We start from the raw sequence: 7,877 nt of genomic DNA, 5'->3' as shown, positions 1-7,877 counted from the left end.
CTCCTTCCACACATTTTTAAGCTTAATATTCTACTATGATAAAATAATATTTGAATATGTGACTTCATTTTTAATAATTGTTTTCTGTGGTATTCATCAAACAATATTAATATAACAACTATATTTATTAATTCATTCCTATTTTCTATTTATAATTACATATAATTATTCTAGAACTTCATTTATTTGTAAAACAAATATTAATGTCAATTTCTAAGTCAGTGTTTAATTCCATACATTTATTTATTTATTGAATAAATGTATATAAATACTTAATGACTAAAGAAACGACTTAAAAAAAAATTATAAGACACTTTATATAATTATATAATTTGGTTAATTATGGTACGTTTGGTTGGGGTCAACTCCTTGGGAAGGTTTCAAGACTTCGAACTACATTCGAATCACGTGCTAATGTGTTGTTTTTATATAATGATCCTTAAGGAATATAATTAATTTAAAAATATTTTTGTGCAAAATAACACAAATAAATGACATATGAACAATATCTATCATAGTATCATTTTAAATTGAATTAAAATGTGGAATTACTTATATCAATATATTAGATATCATTTATTGGGCATATATACCACATAGTCCTTGGGTGAAATGTAAGTTTGGCAAATTTTGCTTTGGCAAAATGTTTTGGTTCATAAGTCTTCTCACGAAGCCTTCCTTTACTCATGAAGCAGGCATTCCCAAAGTCCAAAATCAAAGTAAATGGTATTTTTTAATTAGTTTTGACCAGGGAACCTATTAAATTAAATTTCATGAAAAATGGAATTATAAAACAAAACTATTAAATACATATTTATTTCAAATATAAAAGTCTAATTTTTCTAAGCCAAACTGCTTGATAAAAGGCCAATCTAGGAACCCTGTTCAGGGACTTCCGCAAGATTCTTTTTTTCAAAAAATAAATCATACGCTGCATAAATTAATGAAAAAAATACTATTGAAGTGACAATTTGGCCGCACTTAAACATTATGCGGGCCACTATGCGCCCCGTGGTCCATGTGTTGGAAATACCTGGCTTAGACCTTTGAAAATGGATTTTTTGGAAAAAAATATGCAGATTATAAAATAATTAGACACAAAAATCCATGCAGAATTGCAGCGGATAAAATATTTCTGTTTTGTGGAGCCCCCTCATTTCCTTGGATCCCGATAGTTAAAAAATCATTTCCCGGGATCCCAATCAAAGATAATTTCCCGGGTATTAAGGTACCCAACTACATATAATATATATTTGATAGATGTCACAACAACAATTATTATTTCAGAATAAAAATCGTAAACAAATTAAATTGTTTTTATATTTTCTTTCTGGCACACACACTTTTTTGTGTGTGTTTCAATAAGGGATTAAGAAGAAAAAGAAACTCCATTTTCTCACGGGTGGTATAGTAGTACGAATGTACATACATAAACGTGATAATGACATTAAGAAGAAAAAAGAAGAAATCCAAACATATCCTTAGAAGGAAGGAAGTGAAGGGAAAAATCCCCAAAATGCGCAAACCAGTGGTGTCAAAAAGCAAAAGAAATAATTTTTTCGAGCTTTCACTGTCATTTCCAGAAGTATGAAAGAATGTTCTTATTCTTTCATACTTCTTCGTTCCCCGCTTCATTCTTTCTACTTGAATATATATTGTATATATATATATACATTTATACTGGGTGCCCCAGAGAAATCAAACTACATAAAACAAATGTGATCCGTTAACAGGAAAGCAAGCCCCACATCCGTCGAGCAAATCTTAATTAAATTGAAATCAAACAAACATGTACAGGGGTGATCATATCTAGTCGTACACTTAATTTAAATTTTAATAAATTGCAAAATTATTCGTTGATTCTCTTCACACTCGGCGAAAGATAGGTTTTGTGACTCAGGATTCCTTGTGTGAAGTTTCGACTCAATTAAAAACAAAATAAACGAGTAAAATGGAGTAACAAAGGTCTGCTACCATGGTCTTGGATGTTGTGGTCAGTACAAGTGAAGTCTGTCCTCCCATTTTTGTGGAAAGGAGAGGCTCAATGTAGATGCTTAAATCGAACTTTTGGATAAGAAAGTGCTACTTTGGGCCTAGAGAAAACTAGGGACAACTTTGTTTTGGCTCTAGACGGAGCTCCATGTCATTGTTCCACTAAGACCCAGAACTTCCTGAGAGACAGCTTTCCGACTCTTAGGATCTCAACATGTGACCGCCCTTATCTCCGGATGTGAACCCCTTGGACTACTCTATCTAAGCGGGTCTGGAGGAGAGGATGTATGCTAACTCTGAAAGGATGGTCCAGTCTCTAGGGGATTCCGTCAAGAAGGAGTGGATCAACCTCTAGTTTGACTACATATTCAAGGCCCACAAGGGATTTAGGCCTCGTATGGAGTCAATTTTTGGAGATGATGGTTCAGATATTGAATAAAAATTGTGTCGAGCACTATTTTCAGATGATTTTGTAAAATAAATGTCCTCGCAAAAACCTCTGGTTTAAATTTTACTCTAGAATTTTTTTGAAAATAATATACTGTGAATCACAGGATGAGATCAACCCTGTACAGTGTATATTACCTAAATAATTTTAGATGTTAAAATTTATGATAATTTGTTCATTTGTCTTTTATCTAAACATTTTTCAGTATTTTTTCTTGTCTCAAATTTGGTATTGATTAAAAAACAATCAAAATTTTCAAACAAAACAAGTCATTTCACTAAATTTTCATACAGGCTCAAAAAAAAGGACTTCAAAAAGGTCATTTAAAAAAATTATAATAATTACTTTCTAAAAAACCATCATTTACTTAAAATTTATTTTTACAGAAACGGCTTTTATTATTTTTCATAAAAAATTGTAGAGATCCAATCTTATTTTACAGGCTACACAGCTAAGAAAAGAGGACCCAAAAAGAGCATTACAAAAATAAAAACGTCATTCGATTAAAAATGATCCAAATTATTTTCACAAAAATGGTAATTATTTTCTGGGGAAAATTGAAAGGGTCCTACCTTTTTTTTTAAATACCTTATATCAAAGTCAGAAAAAGATGAAATGTCTTTCAGGAAAATGAGGAGTTAGTTTGAAAATTTGAAACGTCAGCTGAAATAAATGAGAAGTTTTTCGGTAAATTTGAAATGTCAATCGGAAAAATTAGAGTCAATCGAAAAATTTGAAAAAAATATTCAAAACCACCCTAAATAAAAATCCTAGTGCCGATCTTGTGTACTAGCTTATGTAAAAGTTCACATTTGTATCTCAAATACGTACCTACATTATTGTTACATTTAAATTTCAAATTGGTTAATCTTGAGCATGGCCATGGCCTACACTCTGGACAAGGAGCTGGAACAGACACTGACCATGAAATCCTGATACATATGATCCCACGCTTCATCAACGGAGATCTTAAGAACTTTCAGAATTCAATGGAAAATGTAATATGCCTTTTTCTCCACATTACCCGAAATGTAATCTTTGGTAAGAATGCGACCACATTCCTAGTAATCCAACAAATGCTCCTCAATCCATATGTGAGTTTTTCACTCGAGGTAGATTGATGATGATGTAACTAGCTCATACCTATGATGACGCTAATTAACAAATATTGTTCTATTGTACCAGTATCGTACAACAAATTCTCCATGGCACAGGGATGTCACTAAGATTTTTCCGTACAAATAGCATAAGATGTTCAATTTATTTATTAATTCTTTATTTTTTTACCTGGGCATGTTCTTTTTTAACATCCTGTCCAGGAACTTTTTTATAAATTCATTAAATGTCTGGTATTATTTAGGGGAAATTGCTTCTCTAAAAAATTTACTTAAATTAAAAAGGGAAAAAAAATCCAAAATATTTTACAAAAATATAATTTAATAAAATGGAAAATACTTTATTCCTAAATTTACTCAATTAAATTATTAACCTTCTTCCTTAAGTCATAGAATTCTAGACACCTGAAATAAAGACGGTATTTTTTATTTTCCCGCATGCGTCAATTTTTACTTTATGTGTACAAAAATAAATTAGGGTAAAAAAAATGCTAAATTTATTGTGTTTAACATTTCTAAAAATGTGAATATACAAATTTGCAGAAAGATTGATCTACCTCACATTTTTTAAAACAAATTATAATCTTAACAAATATTATATTGAAAACACGACACAAAAATAATAAATATAACGATATATTCTAAGGATTTTTTGACAATATTACTTATATTTTCTTTTAGACATTGATGATATTGCATTCTTTAGTCGCTTTGACAAATTGAATACAGCTGTTGTTAATTTCGTTTGTATCATTTTTGGCAAAAGTACAGAACAGTTTTCAACGTGAAATATATAATAATATTTTTGGACAAATCTAGAATTCTTTTTTTGAAAATCTGTAGAAGGGGTTCTACACGATTTTTCTTTTTTTTTTTGGGGGAGGAGGGGGCTTAGTTTTGGAATTTTTTGAAAAAAAAACCTTAAAATATTTTTTTTTGGAAAAAAATTTGTAAATTTTTTTTTTTTAAATTGAAAAATTAAATTTCCAATATTTAATTTTTCTTTAAATAATTGAAAAATTGACTTTCAAGTATTCAATTTTGTGGAAAGAAATTTGACAAATTAAATTCTTTGGAAAGAAATTTGAAAAACTAAATTCTTAGGAAACAATTTCAAAAATCCACAGCCATTAAAAAAAAAATTAAATTCAATCATTAATTTTTTTTGTATAAAAAAATGTAAAATCCACAGCCATTGACAAAAAATCAGATTTTTCCGAAAAAAAATTCCAAAATCTATAGCTGTCCTCAAAAAATAATTTTTTTGGAAAAAAAAATTACAAAATCTACAGCTAACTTCAAAATTACATTTCAAATATAAAAATTTTTGGAGAAAAATTTCAAAAACCCATAGTTATTGACAGAAAATTAATTTTTTTGCAAAAAAAAATCAAATATTTTACTTTCTAGTAAAAAGGACAATTTCCTTAAATTGGATAGAGAGGCGACAGCCCTTCTAGCCCACCCACTGAGGACGGCCCTGCTTAGTTAAAATGTAGTGTTAATTTACATGGTACACCCTGTAAATATCTGTCTTTGCTTCTTTTTTTTTCAAATTCCAACATAATACATAATACACAATATCCCCATTCTCTTGTTGTGAATGCCGTGAGCACATAATAATCATCATAGTGTTGTATAAACATGTTAGACACATCCAATACATTCTCATGCGTAATTAATTGTCACCCTATTATTCTTCTTCCTCTTCTTTCCCTTGGTTGTATGGTTAAAACGTTCCACCATATCCACAATGAAACCCCATAAAAGACAGAGAATTACAAACATATAAAAAAAGATCAATCTAGTGCACGTTGTGAGCTTCATGTAACAAACATTTGATTTTTTGCACGGCGTATAGTTCACTATACCAAAAATATACAGTGTACTTCATTGACACAGGGGCGTCCACAGGAAGTGGGATGTAGCCCCTCCCCCAAAATATCCCAAATTTCTAAAAAAAAAAATCAATTTTGTTTTTTTTTGCTGACGATTTTTGATTTTTTTTCTCCACAAGGATTTAATATTTGAAATTTTTTTCCAAAAATTTAATAATTTTTGTTGAATTATCGAATTTTTTTTTTTAACCATCATTTTGAAAGTTGATTCATTTATAAATATTATTTTTTTTAAAATATGAATCAGATAAATCTTGATTTAATATGGTTACGATATATTTATTTTAGGTGATACAAAATGAAATGTTTAATTTGAAAAAAACTATAAAGTTATTCATTTTAAATCCAAATCTTTTAATGCACTATCGAGAATAAATAAAAGTTATAAGATAATCACTAATTTCATCAAATTAAACCAAGACATGTAATGAGATTACATCAATTTTAATTTTAACATTATTGATTAATATTCATACTTTAAAACTTAAATTTTCAATGAATATTAAAAATATTTTATACCTATAAGTTTGAAGATAAAAATTTTATACTTTGTAGATCTATAAATTTTTATCGATTTTTTTTTTCAAAGAACTAAATTTTTTGTAAATACCAGTCTATTTGGAAAAAAAATTATAGATAGCTACAGATTTTTGAAATTTTTTTTGATAAAATTTAATATTTTTTATTTTCTTTTTGACATTTTTCCAGAAAATTTAATAATTATGATTTAATTTTCGAAAAAAAATTCAAAAAATTTAATTTATTGTAGATAGCTATGGATTTTAGAAAACTAATTAATTTTTTTTGAACAGATGTTGACTTTTTAATTAGCAAGCTACCAACTGATGTTGGGCCTTCCCCTGTTTTGGTCTAAAGGTTGCAATATACAATAAAGGTAACGACGTGTTTAGCTAAGAATATAAAACAAAAAGAGTAATTCATATGGACCGCAGGGCCAGTTTTAGGGCGTCATGGAGGACACTTATCCCAATTCCCTCAATTCCAGACTTTTTCCGACAGGTTTGTCTTGATAATGATGAAAAGTTTTAATGTTTATTCCTACACGCAGAAGTTACATGGTTAGTAAAGGGAATCTTCCTTAAACTTTTTTATTCTTTTTTCGAATCTAGAACTGAGGTTTGTGATGATTTGAAAACATCAAGGATGATTTTGCTTATTGTAGGATATATTCACAAAATTCAATTAAAGTAATTTCTCGTTGCAAGGAAAATATACCAATCATTTCAAAATTAGACCTGTTACCTCCACCATCCTCTCCAAGTGTAAGTAACGAAATTTAGCTCGCCTTGAACTTTACCAGTTTCCAATCCGCTGTGTATTAGATAAAGAAAATAAAATATCAGATTATCACCTTCAAGTGTATCCTGCTATCCTGCATGAGTCGCAAAGATACATACATGTCTGAACAATTTTTTCAGGACTTTTATAGAGCTAATAGTACCAGACTGTGTTATCAATCCATTCTTAGAAGTCAGCAGTCAGGAAACAAGAGAGGCAGAGCAAGAATTATTTTGTAATCAAGAACGACGGGTTCATTGTATATGTTTGCCCGTACGTCATACTTTATCTTTCTATATTGAAATTGGAAACAATGGATAGTTGAAATTCAATTATTGCAACCTTTTAATAAGGAAGGAAATAACTTTACAAAGCGAAGAATATATTATTGGATTAGAAAGAAAAGGGTCTCGACTTTTTCGAGATAGTCGGACAATTAGCACAATTAGAGAGGCCTTTGAAGCTATTCCAAGATCAAAAATGACTGAGCTAGACAAACAAAAAGCCAGAATGATCTTAAATATCATGGAAACAGTGTCATTTTCTTCAGTGTTGAAAATACCTTCACTGTTGATCCTGTTATTAATAGAAGAAAATGATAGATATATCTCTCGGAAATGGGATCCCGATAGAGAAACCCGTTTTCTGATCCTCCAGACCGTCTAGTTGCAGACGGTCTCGAGTATCAGAAATACTTTTAAGTGAAAAATGGAATCCTTTCTTTTGGATTCCATTTTTCACTTAAAAGTATTTAGTATTATGACCTAAACACCTAAAACTATCGCGTCAAATATTTTAGAGATAGGAATATTAACCCCAATTTAAATATGTTTCATAACAAATGTATTTGATTAGTATTTATTACAGATTAAGTCATCTAATCGACATATTTATATTTAAATTCTGAAATTTTTGACCTTTAAAATATTCATTGCTTCTTACAATTACTTAAAAACCTAATTGACTTAATTATATATCAATTTCGAAACATTTTCACGCAGCCTTACATTGCATAAATATTAAATATCATATAAGAAAATAAAAAATTAAACTGAAAAAATCAAAGTTGTAATAGATGGTTAATTATTTAGTTTTTGCTATTATATAATAAAATTGAATGAAAAA

General features: G+C 29.1%; 1 long non-coding RNA gene across 1 annotated transcript; it reads right to left on the bottom strand.

Annotated features, from left to right (window-relative positions):
- Positions 1-5,090: 5,090 nt before the first annotated feature.
- Positions 5,091-7,094, bottom strand: LOC139905008 (uncharacterized). The gene is made up of 2 exons (XR_011779419.1): positions 6,872-7,094; positions 5,091-6,785 (listed from the first exon to the last, which is right to left on the bottom strand). It is a non-coding gene; the product is annotated as an uncharacterized lncRNA (long non-coding RNA).
- Positions 7,095-7,877: the final 783 nt, after the last annotated feature.

This window comes from Lepeophtheirus salmonis, chromosome 3, assembly GCF_016086655.4.
Source record: "Lepeophtheirus salmonis chromosome 3, UVic_Lsal_1.4, whole genome shotgun sequence".
Taxonomy (NCBI): Eukaryota; Metazoa; Arthropoda; class Copepoda; order Siphonostomatoida; family Caligidae; genus Lepeophtheirus; species Lepeophtheirus salmonis.
This window is presented reverse-complemented; position numbering and strand designations above follow the sequence as displayed.